This window comes from Lagopus muta, chromosome 6 (assembly GCF_023343835.1).
Source record: "Lagopus muta isolate bLagMut1 chromosome 6, bLagMut1 primary, whole genome shotgun sequence".
Lineage (NCBI taxonomy): Eukaryota > Metazoa > Chordata > Aves > Galliformes > Phasianidae > Lagopus > Lagopus muta.
Genome location: NC_064438.1, coordinates 50,677,087 through 50,696,787, shown reverse-complemented (window position 1 = coordinate 50,696,787; position 19,701 = coordinate 50,677,087). Strand labels below are relative to the sequence as shown.

General features: G+C 38.5%; 1 long non-coding RNA gene across 7 annotated transcripts in view; it reads right to left on the bottom strand.

Annotated features, from left to right (window-relative positions):
* The window catches only part of LOC125695238 (uncharacterized), a 36,709-nt gene extending 17,239 nt beyond the window's left edge, over window positions 1-19,470 (bottom strand). The window contains exons 1-5 of one of the 7 annotated variants that reach the window (XR_007377883.1): window positions 19,184-19,469; window positions 18,978-19,091; window positions 17,228-17,320; window positions 8,469-8,643; window positions 3,843-4,589 (exon numbers count right to left, since the gene is read on the bottom strand). This is a non-coding gene — a long non-coding RNA (uncharacterized LOC125695238). Of the gene's footprint in view, window positions 1-3,842; window positions 4,590-8,468; window positions 8,644-11,188; window positions 12,267-17,227; window positions 17,321-18,977; window positions 19,092-19,183 lie in introns of those variants that run through there. The other 6 variants (XR_007377887.1, XR_007377886.1, XR_007377888.1 and 3 more) reach the window with 6 other exon arrangements.
* Window positions 19,471-19,701: the final 231 nt, after the last annotated feature.

Below are 19,701 nucleotides of genomic sequence, written 5' to 3'. Positions count from 1 at the left end.
TCAGCAAAACAGCAGCAAAAACATTAACAAAATTGACTATTGGTAGTTCCATTGATCCTTACAGAAAAAAACATTCTGCATTAAATGATGTCCCAGAAGCATAGGAGTCTGAGACTAAGCTTGTCAGAAAAACACCCTACAATGGCCTTGGAATTGCCAGACATTCAGGCCACACTACTGTTTTCTGCTGGTATCTGTAGAATTCTGAACACAAGCATCCTCTTCTCCTGCCATCACCACTCAGTGTACAAGATCTTGTTCAAATCTGTTCTGCTTGTACTCATGGCCTGCAACTCATTTTCAATTCTCTCATTACACAGATATTTCTCAAATTCCTGATTTTCAGCTCATTGCTTCCTCTTCAGTCAAATCCTATCTTCCCCACACTAATTTTTGTCACATTTCTTTACATCTCTGTTTCTGACAGTCTTCCCCCTCAGTTATAACTATTTTAAGTCCCTTACAAAACGCATTCTCCATTTCAGTTCACTATTCAGATACCAATTTTTTTTTTTTTAATTTTGATTCTTAATATCTCCAAATATTAATCGTCTAGACTGTGTGAAGCAGAACTGGATAAGAATCAGTCCTCCCATACAATGAAGTTTCCTGAGCTTTAATTGCTTTTTTTTTTTTTTTTTTTTAAACTCATGAAGTTAGAGCCTGGGTAAGGTTTGAGAGTGGAGAGAGGCTGGGAGGAATGCAGGGAAAGACTGTAAATTGAGTATATCGACGCCATAAGTAGATGGAATTATCTTAAAGGATGCTGCATTCTCACAGTTCCTGTCTCATCTCTAGCCCGCTTCTTCTCCAAGAAACCAGTTTTCAACTCGTTTAATTACCTTCCTAACTGGATTAGTTTCTCCATACACAGAGGACATACACAAAACTTTATCACCCATGACTAGTTTTATTTATCTCCTATTGTACTGCTCCAGCTCCCTAACATCCCTCCTCATCTTGAATTGACTGTTAACATTAAGTGCTTCCCTTTAAGATGCAGGCAGCAAGGTCTCTCTAGTAGTATTTTACTCTCAGAATAAGGACTACTGGCATAACTGGCATAACATTTCTAATTCTAATTATTTTAGATTATTTTGTATCAGTCATCAAGAACAGAGGGATTTCACTCAATATTCGGTTAAGAAACCCACTAACAGCATAAGAAAGCCTTTGTAAATACACCGAAGGTATTCTCAAATATTAAAAAATGCAGCTGCCAAAGGAAATAAGTATGATTTCTAAAGCTGCTTTCTAAAACTGCTGTTAGAGATAGCAGGATAAGCTGTTGTAATCCTAGGTCTGGAAGCAGGGATACCAGAGCTTTCAAACTTCTGTAGGCAATAACCAGGAGACCTTTCCCCCCCTCCCCTCTTTTCCTCAGGATTAAACCTGTTTCCAGTCCACTGAAGTGGGAAATGCAAGCGTGATATCGTGGCCAGTTTCTGCCACCAAACAGATGGTGACTGCTGGAAGCCAGCAGCACAGCTCCCAGTCACTGAAACTTTATTGGGAGCACCTACCAGTGTGAATAAATGTCTTTAGACGGACTAATTAAAAGGACTCTCTTCATTAGTTAGGACCATCTGTTAGGCCACAGACCTAGTGGAATTGCATACAGGTGGACATTCCTAGGTGGAATCGGCAGAAGAGCATTTCATGGCTTGTAAAGCTACTGTGATTCAGTAACAGACTGATGAGGTTTCATGCAGCACGTTCCTTCAGTTTGTGTCCACAAAGATTTTTACTCCTCTCCCTCAGCCAGGTAAGTACTAAGTAGCTCACCAGGCTCAAAAGCAACTCAGCCCTCCTGGTCAAATGTGCCAAGAATCTCTGGATGCATCACAAAGGCCTGTATCCTCTCTCTCTCTCTTCGTGTTTCCGTACGTAAGCAAGAAGAAAAAAATTGTCAACGACAGAATATCAGCTAGTAAAAGCTTAAGCTTTCACTAACAAGCCCAATGTACCAAACGTGCCACCAGACTAAAAGCCCAAATAGATAACCAGAGAAATCTTTGGCTTTTTTCTTTCAAAAAAAACCAAAAAACAAAAAACCTGCTCCTCTAAACACCAGGTTTTGATCTCTGCACCTAGACTTCAAGTCTTCACACATGGTCTGACAATCATATCCATTAGTAACAGAACTCCTGAAGCCCACAAGGTCTTCTGACTGCTCAGAACTTAAAAACGAGAACAAAGCACCACACTTTTTTTTTTAAACTACGTTTACTCCCATGGGTTAAAAATCCCAATCCAAACACATAATACAGGGTACTAGTCATTACAATTCTTCACCACAGTCCTAAATGCTACCAACTTCTCCATGAGTGACAGCAAGAAAAAGGAGACTTCACTGCTAGAAAAAGATAAAGGTCAGGGAGGAAACATTTTCAAGAAAAAGTTGTTTCAGGCCTTAGTATACATAAAAGGTCATTTATTTTTTTCTGTTATACATCACCTTTAGACAGTCACACGGTTAAGGCAACACAGACATCCAGGAAGCTGGCTAGCCAACATACAAAGAGCTTTAAAAAGAGCATAAAGGCCAATATGTCCCTATTTACAACATTTCGTGACCCTAACCTAATCATCATGTTTTATTATTTTCTAATTTTATAGCTCTGCTCTTTTAAGAGAGCCAGCAGCCAACATTTCATCTCCACTGGAGAAAGGAGCAGCCAAGTGCCTGCTTCACAGCCAACGTCAGTCACTGAGCCACAAGCAGCAAATGTGAGATTGTGAATGCACAAAGTAGCAGCTGATACCCTTCTACTGGAAAATTAGACTTGAATTTTAGGTACCTATGGGTTCTCCTTTGACTTCAATTTTCGCTGGGACCCAATTTAATATTTGATTAAATTTGGATTTAAATTAGAGCAGCCAGTGGAACAACAGATTTATGCCAGCTGAGTAAAGAACTACATTTTAACTATTACATTCTTGTGTTTTTGTAAAGGAATAAACAGGCAGGAATTCAAGCCAAAGAAAGCAAGGTGTCATTGTACAATTTCAAAGCCATACAGAAGCATGTATGCTGAAATCAGAAAGCAACAACTCAAGAAATAGAACTTGACAGAAAAAAAACATTTTCCCTGTGCTTGAGACTACATGTTTCAGAATCACTGCTTATATCTAAAGCTGATCAAAAGCCGTAAGATGATGTGTTCACATCCCCCACTGTGTAAATAGCAGTCATGACCCTCAGATTTCCTTCACCTGATATCTCAACATGCAGCCAAACCATTCATAGTCAAACTGTAGAAAACAGTAATAGCACATTCCCATTACTTGAGAATTGCATATTGTTCCATAGAAACAGTTTCTTTACAACATTTTCAATTCTAAGAATGACTGGACAGCCCTTTTAACACTATTCCTGTGAGCAGAGCTGATGTGCAGAGAGGACACCAACACATTAATCTTGCTTAAGCCCACCTGAACTGAATTCATAGAAGACTAACACCTAGAAACCCATATTAATGCCCCCTAGAACACTTGAGCCTGAGCACACTCTGAACAGACATGCATTTGGATGGGGATTCCTCTCAAAGAGAGGCACTGAGTTGAATTCTTGTCAAAAGGTGTCTGGTTGTGACCCGTCTACAGCCAGTAATTTTTCCAGGAGAAGCAGAAGCTGCAAGATCTTGTTAAAGCTCATTGATTGTCTTCTAAGGCTGGATAGTACCCAGATTCACCAAACTCGCTCAGACCTTCATCTAAGGATTTGTACTGAACTTCATTTGGCCTTTACTGACACTTTGTAGAAGACCAAGCAATACTCCCTCAAAGTTAAAATCATTCCAAACTTTTTTTTTTTTTTTTACACAAATGAGCATTTGAAGAAAAAAAAAAAAAAAAAAACAGGCATCCTGAATTCAGACAGCTTTTGTAGCACCTGTCTCCTCTACAGATGTAACTGAAACAGAGCCTGATACATAAGCAATACGTACTTCTTAAGTGGCAGCATCAGTGAACATGATTTCAAGCTTTTGCTAGGCCATGAAGTAGACTTCAGAGAGAGTTAAAAAGGCATGTAATGCATGAAGGTGTTTCAGCTAGGAAAGCTATATTCAATTGTTTTAGTAACATTCCTACAGCATGCAAACAGACACAACCATATTACACCTCGAATTCTATGTAAGCATATTTATGGGGAAGGAATAACTAGGTATGATCAATACTGCAGTTTCCCCTTAAAGAGATTTTTTCCAATACACATCTGAAATGCCAGTCAGTACACTCAATTTGCAAGTTCATATTCAAGTGCATTCCTTACAAATTGTTTTCTGACAAATACAAAAGAATTTCTGCTTAAGCTGATTACACGTGGTGCTATAAAATATTTTAAACTCCCCAGTTGTACCTCAGTAAGTAAATACTCATGATTTGAACTTTAACCAGCGCAGTGCCTGTTGACGATACTGCCTTTTATATAGCGTGGCGTTCTTCCTAGGTAGCAGCTCCACACTGGAAATCTAGGAATATTAAGAGAATCCTTCTTCAAGTCACGCTGTGCCTCAAGCATTTTCAGGAAAGATACAGTTGAGCATTTGCAAAGATGCATACCAAACAGATTAAGTTGTATAGCACTGGTACAGTAAAAAAAGAGGGAAAACAAGCTCAGAAGTTGAATAGGAATATTTAAAGCAACCAGTCTTACATAGAATATCACAACTTGTCATTCCAAGCACTGGTAGTGGAGATGGGGGCCTAGGAGAAGGGATGATTCATGCATGGGCTATTGTTTACTGTAATAGCATCCCAAAACCACTGGCAATAGCAGAAGCACAAGGAAACAAGCAAGATCATTCAGTTAAATATGTCATTACAATGCAAGCACAGTTGTTTTAATACACAGGCCAGTAGAAGATTGGTGCTCATCACCTAATGGCATATGATTATGTTTGCCACAGAAGCAGATACGGACAGGCAATGCAGATGTCCACAGATGCCACACAAGCAATGAAAAGCTATATTCATGGGAAAACTGGAAAAACTTTGCCCTCTAGCAGATGATGTGTCTAGATCAAGGCAGACTGGTATTTTCCCTTGTCACATATCAGGGGATAAAGAGATGGTATAAAATCTTTCATTTCTTGATTACATGCAGCCATAAATGCCAGCTTGTTTTAATTAAAAGGCTGAAGCATCAAGCATTTAATAGGGATTAGAGGTGTTGCTCAGAGAACTTCCCTTTCCCCTCCTGTGATATGCCACTTGGTATTACATTTCCCCACACCACATTTGAAAACTCATTTCTCAGCAGTGCTGCTTGGCATTCCCAGCATATTTCATAAATTCCACACAAAACACTGTGGAGATGATACAGTGCTCATCTCAGCTACCTAGATACAGGTTTGAACACACCATTTACTTCTGTGCTACAGTCAGTGTGAAAAATTTTGTCTAAAATGATTCTTCTAAAGCAGAATAAAAGATAATTTCCTAATGTCTTAAGAAGGCTGTTGCTAGCCTCCAGACTGGCTGTATTTGCTGTGCATTATATAAAAAACATCACTGATCATTTCATACTGTAATATTTTCCATTACTTTAGCCTGTTTTCAAGACTTAGTCCACCATTAACATTTACCTCTACCTTACATTTGATGTACTTTTCCCTTTTTTAACCTCCCCTCTTCAAATCATGGTTTTAGAGGTTGATAGTAATAACAAACTTAGAGATTTCTACTTTATGACATAATTCTGTGCTCACAGTGTTCTAAAGTAACTTGGATGCGTATAACTGAAGCAGGCAAAGACAACAAGGAATACCTAATTATTTTAGTTTTTTTTTTTAATTAAAGACAGGTCACCTGCAGCTGATAAACCCACCTTTACACACAAAACCCCTCAGTCAGGTTTCCATCAAAACGCAGTTTGTGGGGTCATCATTGTTCAGATTAATTTGGAGATTCAAGTGATTGGGCTAAACCACCACCTTACCAGGGGCTAATTTGAAATAAGTAGAGCTTTAAAATTAGCAACCAATATTAAGATTGAAGATGGAAGCTCAAAATAGCCCATATTACCATTTATGTTGTAACATGCTTTCATTCACCCAATACCCTGAAGATGCAATTAGAAGTCAAAGCCTGAAGTTTAACTCTGCTTATTTAAGGCAACTTACCTACCTGAAAGTATACAGCCAGTATAAAACAGTGACAAAAATAACCAAACTTGATGACCAACAATTAAATGAGTGAACAGCCTCACTTTCTTTCATGACCACAGCATGCACACAAGAGACTTAATGAGGAACCTCTAAAGCCTATCAGTGCTGGTGGCAATTAGTTCCAAAAATTAACAAGAACAAGGTAAATAAGTTAACTATCTCATGTAGTCAGTCATGCTTACATGCATCTGAATGTGCATGTATATACAGAAATACACAGGCACAGTACCAGTTGTAATCTACAAATTAGTGATCTGGCTGGCAGAGAAATGAGAGTAACCATAATGCTGTAGTATACGAGAACATACACAAGGTTCCTATAGCATATCAGGTGTTGTGGTACTTTGAATATCGTACTTTATGCTAAATGCATTGGTAAAGAGCTCACACTTTCTTCCTCTGGCTCATGAGACACGATCACTTCCCTGCAGAGGCTGAGGAGCAGTTGCAGTTATACTCACTGACACCTGCTGCATTTTTCCCTTTGTGTGGCAGAAGTCATCAGCTGCTGCTTAGAATAGCTCAGAAGTCCTTTTGCACAAATCCAGTAGAATAAGCTGACCCCAATACATGGCAGGATATAGCCTTACATTGTAAGACACTTAACATCCAACTCTTTTTTTTTTACTGCATTCTTTCCCACCCCATAGCAGAGAGCAAGGATTTGCTACATATTTCTATCACCGTACTAAATTGAAATGCTTTATGTTTCACTACAGTTTTTCAAGTAGAAAGACAGGAACAAAAATTTAAAGTTATTTTAACATTATTCAAATACATAAAACTTAAATGCCAGCAAGAGCTGCAGCAAATGGTGAGGTAAAAATTGTTTCTTTGTTCTTTCTACAGCTCACACCAGCACTCTTTCCCATCCTTCCCTCTAAATTAAAGGCATGGTTATTTAAATGCATTTACTTAATTTCATGTAGTTATGCACTGGCTCCTTCCTCTGCAAAGCAGATAAAAATCAAGCAGATAGCAATCAAAGACTTTAATAGACCACCAGTCACTAGGATATGGCTATTTTAGCCTCCCTTCTTTTCCCTCCTTCTAAAATAACTTGAAGAAGCTTACTGGGCTCCAAAGTGAGCTGGGATTCTCCATTTGCTTCTGATCCCTTAATTAGGGCAGCAAAGTAGAAAGAAACCCTGACTTCTACCTTCATGACTTTTGATTTCTGACAGAGTTAGCCGGTCTGAACACTATTTCAATAAAATTCCTCAGAAGGAGGGGAAAAGTCTGATCTGCCCTTTCTGGTACAGTAGGTTGGAGAGAAGACATTTTTATTCAAGAACAACAACAAAAAAAACAATGTTCTTTTTACTTGAAATTGTTAGCATACTTAATATTAAACTTTTTAGTTAAAAGAAATTATCTCCACATTTATGAGTTCCCCCCGAATGGTGAACTCACTGAACATGACCCAAATTTATAACAGTTTTTATTAAGTTAGTTTTCCAGTAGATTTGATGTTTAAAAAAAAAAAAATCCCTCTTAACATAGCCCTTAAAGGTTGACTTACGGATTCTGCTACAACCTCCAACCAATTTTAATAATCTCTGTTCTGATCACTTGAAAATCTCTAACACAATAATTAGAATTTTGGGACAAATCCTCAAGCTGGTGTAAACCAAAGCAATTCTTCTGGCAGGTCTGCAAAGTTGAGGTTCTGGAGACTCAGCAGAAAATATTACTGATTATGAACAATTAGAATACATATCTGTAGAATAGTATACAATACTTGTTTAAGTAATATGGATAAAATTATATGGTGTCATTTTTCCAGGTGTACTGAGCCAATCAGTTTACATCAGCAAGCATGTGGCTTATGCTATAGACAAGCACTAGATGTTATGTTATATTCAAGCACTAGAAATGGCATGTGGATGGGCCAAACCTATAACTAGAAGAACCACCAGCTATTTCAGGGCACCCCCTATCACTTTAGATCAGATGATCTTCAGTTCAAGAACGTGACATTTTCCTCTTATCCTCCATGCAAACTTTCATCCTAAGATACACTTTCAGAATTTAAGAAAATTATTTAGGCATCTTTGTTGGCAGTAGATGAATGATGCTAAAGCTTTACTTCTCACAGGGCCATCACACAAGAAGTCTTTCTTTGCCTATTTTTCCCCCCTCAACTTTTCCTATTTACATTTCCTTGGGCAAAGTTTTCTTACTTGCTAAAATGGAAACCTATTTGTCTCATGAGAAGATTTTTCAGAGGTGGAAATAAATTCAGAAATGACCAAGCTTCATATATGTTATTGCAGCTTAAAGAAGTGTACTCACCATATCTTCATGTCTACACCTTCATCTTACAAGAGACTCAAGGCATGAGAGTAAGGTTGCATGCAATTCATTTTCTAGCTACTAGCTTCCTCCATATGAAGCCTTGAGAGTTATTTGGCCTGTTTCATAGATGCCATATCCTGCAGAGGTGACAGAAACCTTGAGAACACCCACTCTGAAACAGCAAAATGGACAATGACTAACAGAAGGTAGAACCTCACTAGTCCTAGCTCTCACTGGTTAAAACCAAGGCCCGTACCATCATTAAAATTTGTTAGACACAACTTAATTATTCCCATTATAAAATAATACCTCGATGTTACTTTCATATGAAGTGCTAAAATGAAATGGAAGTCAAATCCTTCAATCTGCTTACAAATCATATTCAAATCCAGGTATGATGGGATTTAATGCAGATTTAATCTCACTGCCTTACTTCAACATGACCGAACTCAGCTGAGTTAGTCTGCTGCAAAATAGCTGTGTACTCCAGAAAGGTAGAAGTTATCTAAGGACTGGTATGTACTAAACTGCAGTTCGGGAAAGAAATAGTTACAGCCTGGATGATCAATATCTCTGCAAGTCCAAAGCAAAAACAATGTAGGTACTTCACAGCTAGCATTCTCACCTTGGTAACAAGATCAAAAAGAATATATCCAAGGGGTGTAATTTTCTCCTCCTATGTCACTTCCCAAAATGTTAAATACGGGTTCTTCTTCAGCAATCCCCATACAAAAGGGTAAAATGAAGAGCAGTGTTCTTGAGTCTATTAAATGCCACCCCAAAAATCTGTAATTACCATATGCACATTAACCTGATACACGCTTTTTTTTACTAGGTTCTCTTTTACTATCTATTACCAGGAATTACCATCTTAATTGATGTGCCAATGAAATCTTTTGGAGTCGCAATTAAGGCACGCAAAAATTCACCTAGCAGCTAATTCTTAACAATGCTGACAAAAAACACAAAAAAACTTTTAAAAAAAAATCAGTAAGTATGTTAGCATGGCACATGTGATAGAACTGGAACTGTACATAAAATTTCTCCTGAAATCTCCAGGCTCTGAGGGAGGAGAGATGACCCTAGGTCATCTAACTTTTCAGTATTCATTTGCATTCATACTTCTCCAGCTCCCTGAGAGATAATACAATTTCTGTGTTTCAGCTGACAATTCATAGTTCTGAACAGTTTTTCACTAGCAGATTGACATGCCAGCCTCAAGAAAGTGTTTCAGTTCCTATCTTCAGTTCCTACTTAAGCTCCAGAGCTCTCCAGAAAGTACAAAGTACAGTAAAGGTACGACACCATAACCTAACTATCATCCTTCAGGTAACTGTATAAAGTCCATATGAACAGCAGCCTTTCTTCTTGAGGAGAGCAAGCTCAGAGCCTAGAGCACTCAGCTGCAGATACAGCGTGGGCCCTGGGCTCATTGTCCAGATTGCAGAGCTTGTTCTTCATCATGTGGCAGAACCTCCAGGGTTACTTCATCTCTAGGGATTCTTAGAGCCTTCTTGAATTTCTATGGCCCCAAAGCTTTAAAATCTTCCTACTTTATTCCAAGAGAAAAAAATAGTTAAAGATCTTTAAAGCCAAGAGACTGACTTTTTTTTTTTTAAAGCTGTGTGAAATGAATTCAACTGAACACAGCAACTCAGTGGAATCCCTAGATCTCTTTAAATGAGCCCCTACAGCAGATAATCTCCTCTTAATCAGTTTGACGCTCTGATAAATCAGCTCCTATTTCCTAGCATAGGGAGAAAAAGAGCAACTGAGTCAGTGCTCATTTGAAACAGAATATGTTGATAGAAGCTACTTGCACATGTAAATGCCAGAAAGCCTCTAATTTACAAACACAGGAAATTCATTTCTATTTTAAGTCCATGTTCATCTAATCCTAGGATATTTTTGAGGGATTTTATGTTAGCCCACATGCATATCATTCCACTTGTCTGCACTACAGAATTTGCTCAAGTATACAAGACAAACTTGTTGGGCTAAGTAATAGTAGTAATCCATCTAATCAGTCAATTCAGCTGCTGGTTGCTTATGGGCATCTTTTACACATTAATTTCAAGACTGAATAAGCAACATCAGAACAGCTATTAAACAAAAGCTTGTTCATAAAGCTATCAGCACTGAGCCTGATATTCAGAGGCTTGTGATATGGGAGAATGCTCTTCAAGTTTACCAGCTTTAACCTTTCCACCTGTCACATGACAGTCAAGTCAGAGTACTAATTTATTCTTAAATATCACTTCTGATCAGCAGTTTGGTTGCTGAGAAAGAGGATGCTTTTATCAAAAAAAAAAAAAAAAAAAAAAACATCAAACACTTACTCTGCTTGTTCCCAGTCTCAATTTGCCTCTCAGCAAGTCAAAATTATTCCACTGAAGTGTTAGGCATGACAGGATGCTCAAGTGGCACACACAATGTTTATGAAATATTTCTTAAATATGTTTGAGAAGGGATACCACACATTGATGTTGAAAATAATCATGTCCTCCCCCCTCAATGGTTGGAGAAGATGCACTCATTGCCTAAAGTCAACACTAAATGTATTGGAAGTTCAGAAGAATGAAAACCCCTCTGCCTGTCTAGTAGTCCACTACACAGAGGTAACATGAACAATAAATCAGAAGGGCATTCTGTGAAGCTATATTTGAGCATATGAAGAGACAAGAAGCACTATTATTCATCGAGAATGAAAACTCATACATGAGAATTAAGAACAGATCTTCCTGAGAAATTTTTCATGGCTTTTTGCTTTTAAGTCTGAGATACAGAATGCATAGGAAAACCCCAAGGATGAAAAAAAAAATGGGTACATAGATATCACGGATATCCCTACCTCTGCATAGCAATAGTTTTTCTAATGAGTGCCCTCAGCAAATGTCATTCAAGAATCCAAACTTTTTATAACTGAACTGTACAGATAAGTTATATATTTCCCTGGAGGCCCCAGTACAATCGCAGCAGGCAGATCAGGGAACACATGGATCAGTGGAAGTCCACTGGTGATAAAAATCATGCAAGGAGCAGATTTTTGTTTCTGAAGTTGAGCATTTGACATTAAAGGCAGATATGCACAGTGAAGTCACCAGGTCCAGTATCATTCACAGAACTTAAGCTTACAACTAAAATTTGGAAACTAATTGTATGCTTTACTTTTACTCCTTCTAATCGAAAAACATATTAAGATCCACAACTTGATTTACAAGAACACCCTTCTTTAAAAGCACTTGCTTATATACAACTAGAGGCGTTTGAAGTCTCTCTTTATCCAGTTAATAGAAATTCAATTTCATTGTTAATACAGCTTTTGACTTGTTGATTTATGAAACAGAAAGGACTTCAACAATAAACTTTGCAGTCCAGTCAATTTTAAGACGTCCCACATACAATAAGACACCTATAAAAGTATTCTTGATCATTAAGGATACCATTGTTACATCATTATTTGGGATATAGCATCCAGATTTCTCAATTAGGTTTACTAATCACCATAGATCTTTTAATATTCCAGTTAGATGTTTTTGCTTCTGCAATACATGGCACGGTAAACAGACTGATCTTACCCTCAGATCCCTTAAATAGCCTGAGGCACATTCAGAGCACTCTATATTAATGAAAAGGAAGTCTGCTTTATAGTTAAGTCACCAGATCAGTACTTGAGAGATCTGAATTCACTCCTTTCCCATACATGTTTTGTGTTGTGGCTGGCATCCTTCCAAATAGCTCCAGGTTCATCCCTTAGTAGGTGAAACTAATGACAGGAGCAAGACTAGGGAGTTCCTAGATAAGGACAGAAAGTGTCAAAATAACCAAGCCACAAAAAGCAAAAGCAACCTCACACAGTAACATCTTCTGTATCAGGGAAGATGAAAAGTAACTCTTCTCTAAATGAACATCTTATCTATTCTTAGACAAGAGGAGCTAAATGTTAACCCAAGGAGGCTACGCTCCTTGGCTACACTCTACTACCCTCACTGAAGATGCATTTTAAACTAGGCAGCTAATTCCACATTTCCTCCCAACTATATCACTATATCACATCAAAGCAGTCATGAAACCCTAAGAACATGGGCAAGTTAATGCTAGTGCACTGTATTTCACATCACACCTTACTCTTTAGTTCTATCCACGCTATACAGACTACTCTGTGATAATTGCAACCTGCACAGCTTATTTTATGGAAGCTGAGGTCTCTGGACACAAACTGAAGATTTTGGGGAAAAAACTCAACAGATAAGGTTTTAACAACAGCAGTTCTTTCTCTGAAAAACACTGCTCTGTGTCAGTGATCTAACATGTGCAACTGAGACTCAGTCCATTGCTGATGAGGACCAGAGACTGGATAAAACTAACAGATTTGAACTTGTTGAAACATTTCAAAGCATTTTTGAATGCCTGTAATATGACAGTCGAAGGTGATGTAATAGCACCGGAAAGTTCTGAAGCATCTTTATAGCTTGCAACCCTCTCACTATGCCAGGTGTGTAGGAATAGAATACTCTATGAAAAGTCTTCAAAAATGACATTTTCTACAAATTTTTATGTCCATATAAAAACACTTGTACACTTTTTTAAACAGTCTGGAAGATGAAAGCCTTTAAAATCTTAGCAGATGTGTTCTTGAAGCAAGATGGTATTCTCTAGTCAGGAAATTCTAGTCCCTTGTTCACGCTAAATGATATGGCACCTAAAAGCTCCCAGTATCAGGCCTGCTCAGAACAGCCAGATGAGGACTTAGCATAGAAGCTCTGCATGCAAAGCCTTATGAAAATTTGAACCAAACTCTTGAGTTTGCACAGATCCTTTGTATTTCACTGAAGCTAGTGATTACATAACCAGTTTATCTCTAGTAAAAGCTTGGTCCAAAGAACCACGTTTTAGTCTCAGAATGAGAAATCAATCTGAACTTAGTAGGCCTAGTCCAGGCCATTCTAGAACTATTCTCCAAGAACAATCATGTACATAAACCATGATTTGACACTTTCAAGTTCCTCCTGATAAATATAAACACAAAAGCATCACAAAGTGTGAGACAGTTACCAAATAGTAACTCCATACTTCTCTTATTCCAAGTTTTCACAATCAAACATGCTTAGACAATCCCATATTTATTTTCTGCATGCTTAATGCAATAAGCTTCAATAAGCTTTGATAAGAAATACATCAGGAGATTATTATTCAACTGTGGCAAGAGCCACAGAACATATGAAAACGTACATAACATGCACTAAACTACTTTGTACAGAGCAACTACACCACTGTACAAGAAATAAAAAAATAAAAACAAAATTTCTTATACACCACTGTATAAGAAATGCTGTGCTTAAAGCTACCCCATGCATAGAGAACACATCTACATATTGCAAATGCTCTGTTGCTTCATAGAATAACCCAAGTCAGAAGGAACTCACAAGTCCAACTCCTGTCCTACTATGACAACAGCAGGCTTCAATCATCTTGCACCTCAGATAGGTAATCGAAGCAACAAATTTGCTTCTCTGGACTAGTTAGAGTGGTTCATATACCTTTCTGGAAGCTTCTAAAAATTGAAACCACTAGCTTCTGGACTCTGGCTGCTGGCATAGTCATTGTAGATGGAGAATGGTGTGATATCAACTTTGACTGAATTCCTTCAGTCTTGTGCTTCAGACTTGCTCAACAAGACATCTTGTATGTATATGACCCTAATACTCAGTGTTTATTTCAGGCTTTCTTTGATATGTTCCTAGGGCCACTTGCCATATAATTAATATCACACATTAGCTGCAATCATTTCATTCAATCAGTTGTCAAATGCTTACAACACATGAGATCTCTTCCTTTCTCTACAAGGAAGAAAAGATTAACAAAAAAGACCCCCTGGGTCAGACTTCGAAAAAAGATACAAAGAAGATTTGGCTTCTCAAGCTTTCCTCTATGGCCAATATGTTCTTCAATAGCTCTCCCAGTATCAGCAAGCCTGCTAATCTCAGGGGAATTACATTTGATAGCATATTTAGTTCACAGGACCAGCACAGCTACGTTAAACAGAGCCTGCTAATAAAACATTATATCTCTCTCCCCCCCAGCACTCCATTTGCCATGATGTAAAAGGCAGACACCCCATAGAGAAATTAATCAGAAAGAAGGAGAGTGAATCTGAGGAGTGAAAATTAAAAGACCCCATGACATCTACATCCTTATACTACATCCAGATGAAATGGGGTCCCAAAACTCAAGGATGTATTAGAATCCTTCTGAGAGATGGAAGTGGTTATAGCATTCAGCATATTAACATCATCAATATAAATTACAGTTTTAAATTGAAAGATTTCTTTGTTCATCACTGAAGCTCCAGAGAATGCAATGTTTTGGGGGGGGTGGTTTGTTTTTGTTTGTTTGTTTTTAAAAGAAAGCACATCTATTTTCCTCTGCAAAGGGATGAAATAGACAAAACTTGAAGAGATCTAGAAAAGTTCATGTCAGTCTTACATCAGTGAAGCCAAGCTGTTTTTCCTCCACTGAAGATACACACTAAGTATCTGCATTTTTCCCACAAACTGAAATCTGGAAGAGGTATCCATATTCAAATGAAGTGACATAGTTGAGTTTCCCCAAATCCCAATAACTTGTGTGTTGATCTAAGTATTCGCTAAGTTTTTCATAGCACCAGAATTGTGCTTACACTTTTCCTTTAAGAATTTCCTTTTAGCTCAAATATCTTTCCCCTAACCATCCATTTTCTATGGGGGTAAAACCAGCATGTCATACAGAAGCCTCCATTGAGAACACCTAAGCATAAAATGCATAATATCAGTCTTCCCTGTCAGGGCAAAGGCTAGAATCATAGAACTGAATTGGAAGGGTTTAAAGGCCAGATGGTCTCAGGTCTGTAAGACTAGCTGGAGCACTTCACAGAATTGCATGGCTTGGAAGGGACCTGTAGAGCTCAAGTCCAACCTTTCTGCTAAAGCAGGTTACCGTGCATAGGTAGGCATCCAGACAAGTCTTGAATACTTCCAAAAAAGGATACTCTATAGCCTCCCTGGAGAGCCTGTTCCAGTGCTCCAACACCCTCACTGTAGAGCTATTGCACATATTTGTGTGGAACTTCTTAAGTTCCAGTTTTTAGCCATTGCTGACCTATCATTACACACCACTGAGGATTCTGGACTCACTCAGTTGTTGCCCACATTTTCAATATTTATAAACATCTATTAGATCCCCCATTGTCTCTTCTCTAGGCTGAAAAGACTCAGGTCTCTCAGCCATTCCTCATATAGGAGATGCACCAAGCCCTTTATCATCTTCGTGGTCCTATTCTAAATCTCCAGGAGATCCCTCTTTTCTGGAAAGCCCAGAGCTCAACACAGTATTCCAGATACAGCCTCATCAAGGCAGAGTAAAGGGAGAGGACCACTTCCCTCAACCTGCTGGGCACACTCTTTTTAATATAGCTCAGGATACCACTGGCCTTCTTGACCACAAGGGAACACTAATAGCTCACAGCTGCAGAGGTCAGCAGGTCAGCCCCTAACCTGAACTGATGCATGCAGCTTTTTCTCCCCAGGTGCAGGACTCTACACTTGCTTTTGATTAACATAAATGGAGAAATTCTAAAGGACTGAACAGATTTAAAGTATAAGAAAGCTATTTTCCACTCATTTTTATCCTTGTATTTTGTTTGGCTAACAGCACAGCAGTTAAGTTCAGTAAGATGAAATCATACTCAGCATTAGTTAAAAAAAAAAAAACAAACCTAAATTGTTCCCCAGGTCAGGAAAGTAAGAAAAAGCTGAAGATTAAAAAATATCAGCTCCTCCACCTGTAGGACCTGCTTCTCAGAAACTTCCCCATGTTTAAGAACTAGTACAGTTACACAGTGCTATTTTCCATTTATGACCTGCTAGAAGAATGGTTCCCAAGGCTTTTGGGCCAACACACCTGAAGTCCTCAAAACTTCAAGTGGCTTACTCCACATATTTTTCGTTTGCCTTTCTACTGAAAGCACTCGGAAGCAAAATCTATTTTTCATGCATACAGCAGTCTAAACCTCTAAACTAAGAGAAGCCTGCAGCTACTCATCATGGGTTTCTGCCATAGTAACCCTTCACACATACAAAATCTGATGCAGCAAAGCAAGAACCAATGAGCAAGAAGTAAATAAGGGCTGTTTATCAGGTAAAAGACTGGGGCATAGAAAGGGAGGATTAAGAAAAAAGGAAGAGCAAACCACATCACAACACCATTGCCATGCCTGACTCTTCCCTGGTACATGGTTATTATAAGTGATTAAATTTATCTTGGGCTTTGGCTCTCAGTGCCTCCCTGTGGTAACATCTTTGATAATTAGATACCTTGTTCCAGCACTGCAACAACAGCAAGGTTCTATCCTGGTTATGTGGTAGGAAAGAACAAGCAAAGGGAGAGATCAAGTCAAGTCACTTAACAAAATTACTTACAGTACACCTTTCTCAGATTAAGAAACATCCCAAATACATCCTATAAACCTTACTGCACTGTGTTCACAGGTAACAGAGTGGAAAAGGTAAAAACATTTGTTACAACTGCTCCTTATAGATGAAGTCAAGATAGCTATCTATCTCTAAGCATTCTTTAGAGGATGTTTTATTTGGCTGGTAAAACAGTCAGGTGGAATAAATCTTAATACTGATCAGCACTACACATGCAAACACTCTGCAAAACTTTAACCAAGTGAAATATAGTCCACTTGCTGGAAATCAAACACAGTTTTAACTTACCATGTGTTTCTGACTGGGTAACACCAGATTTTCTTAAGTTAGCACTCACTGGTTCATTTTTGCCATTTCCCTTGGTTGTTTTCCACTCCAGCCCTATGGAACAAGGATTATTTCATCAGTATGTTCAGTTTTGTAGGTTCCCTTCTTGTGATACAAGTACAGAAACAGTAAAAGGACAGCTCTATCTCTTAACTTTTAAGAAATAGGTTTAGCCCTGTAGGCACTTACTGCATAGAAATACAGAGAATTTCCTGCTTTTGGCACATAAGCTGCTCTCTAATACAGCATAGAAATGATAATTAAGATAACAGCTTAGTTATAAAAATGACTTTCATTAGACGTGTTAGACTGAATTCAAAGGTAACTTCACATACACAGTGGTTAACAATCTGCCCAGGGTTGAAGCTTGTGCAGAGCACTGGGTTTTCAACAGAGTTGTGAGGAAGGACTGTTTCAGCTTTCAACATAAGTAAAACAGCATATTTCAACAAATTCACAAAGCAAAGCAACTTGGTTTTGACCATACATCTCTGCATGAATACATAATAAAATTATTTAATTAGTACACATCAGTTTTCCCCAGGAACAGAATATCACCCAGTCGTAAAGGTACCATAAGCCTCTACCCAAGGTAAGTTCAGCAGAACTCAAATCTGAGGTTTTACAGCAACAGAATGAGTATCTTTTCCTCAGAAGCACATATTGGTCCTCAAAATAGCATTTTCACATTTGATTCGAGACATTTGTGCAGGTCCAGGCAATGTTACATTGGTAGGCCTGGGATTCTGAGTGCTCTGCAGCAGCCAGAGCAAAGAACAAGGAGCCAAGCCCACTACTTATTAGTCTCACTCCTTTTCATGCTTTAAATTTCCCACTTTTTATCCTCCTACATTATTCTGATATTAATAGCTTGCTTTACTGTTTGCAAAATACACTTAGCACAAGGCACTAGGTTCAGATACTAATGATTTCTTTTCACAGCAGGATGAGCATCTCCAAAACCCAAATATTTTGGTACGCCATACAAACATGAGAAAATGCTTTTTGCACTATGATGAGGAGAACTCCAGTAGGAATACACACATCAGCACTTTCTGCTCCCTTTAGCACAATGCAGGCTTTGAAGTACAGACAGATGAGAACAGGTGTATTTTGTAAACATATTTTGTTTCTACATCCTCTTCCAAGATTACCATGTAAAGTGATTAAAGTCTCATCAACATCCTAACAAAGAGTAACAAACTTTTTTTTTTCCCCCCCTTTTCTCAGAGAAATTAGGTTGATCAACAAACCTATTACAGAAAATCTTGAATTAGTCCGATTGGGCTCAGACATATAAATTCAGAAAAAGACACCTCACTTTACAAGACTATGATTAAAGGCTACATTCACAAGAAATCCTAAGCAGGATTAGGCACACTTCTGGCAATATCTGCTGTTTGCCAGCCCTTCCCCCAGAGAGGATGACTAGAGCAATTTATGACTTTAAAAAATAATCACTACAAGGCCTCCAAACCTGAAACACGGCTTCCTGGCTTCTAGAGACAAAGCTATATACAAGCTAAGGCCACTTTGGATATTCTCCTCATCTGACTATCCAGGCAAAGGAAAACATCCAATCCACTTATAGAAGGAAGCAGGTAAAAATATTGCACTTATACATTCTCCAGAGTCACCCCTACAGCACCAGAAGGGTCAGACAGGCAGAAAAAAAGAGCAGGAAAGGGAGAAAAAAACCTCATTATCTTACCTCATAATACTGCAGCCAGCACAAGCAATGAGAAATCAGCAACTCAGAGCCACAAAATGGCTCATATTCCATCCCAGGAGGCACTGTAGGGCCAACACTGCCTTTTATCAAGTCCTTAACAGGTGTAAAATTAGCAATCGTTATTAAATACAATGGAGTTACATGGATTGCCAGCAGCTGAAGAAATGTGCTGGGATTGTTCTCACCTCTAGTTAATTTGCCACCATTCAATACTGTGCATGAAGCCAGTAAATTAGGAAGGTGCTCTCTGAAGCACAGCAGTAAGTTAAACCCTTTCCAAACACAGGTGCCCTCAATTGAGGATCTAAGGACCAAATCCTGCTCTCATCAATGCTGGTTTAATTTCAGGCAAACTAAATTTACTCATGTGTACTCCCTCTCAGTCTGCTCTAGTGTAATCTGTAAGAGATCCTCGTGTGCAAATTCCAGGACAGAGCAATTTTCAGCCTGTCTAACCCCACTGAGCACAGAGCATCCTCCCTTCTTGGCTGCTTACAATTCATTCCTGGAAGCAGAGAAAGGAGTTATTCACTGAGAAAGGCAGAACCAATATCAGCTGTGTCTCATTACAGGAGATGACTTCAGGTTTAGGATGAGAAGTCCCTGAACCACTCAGGAAAGTGCAGCTTCATTGCACATTTTTCTGTTTTAATAGCAAGCTCAGTTTTGAAAGCAAGTTATTTGGATTCGTGCTGCATGCAGG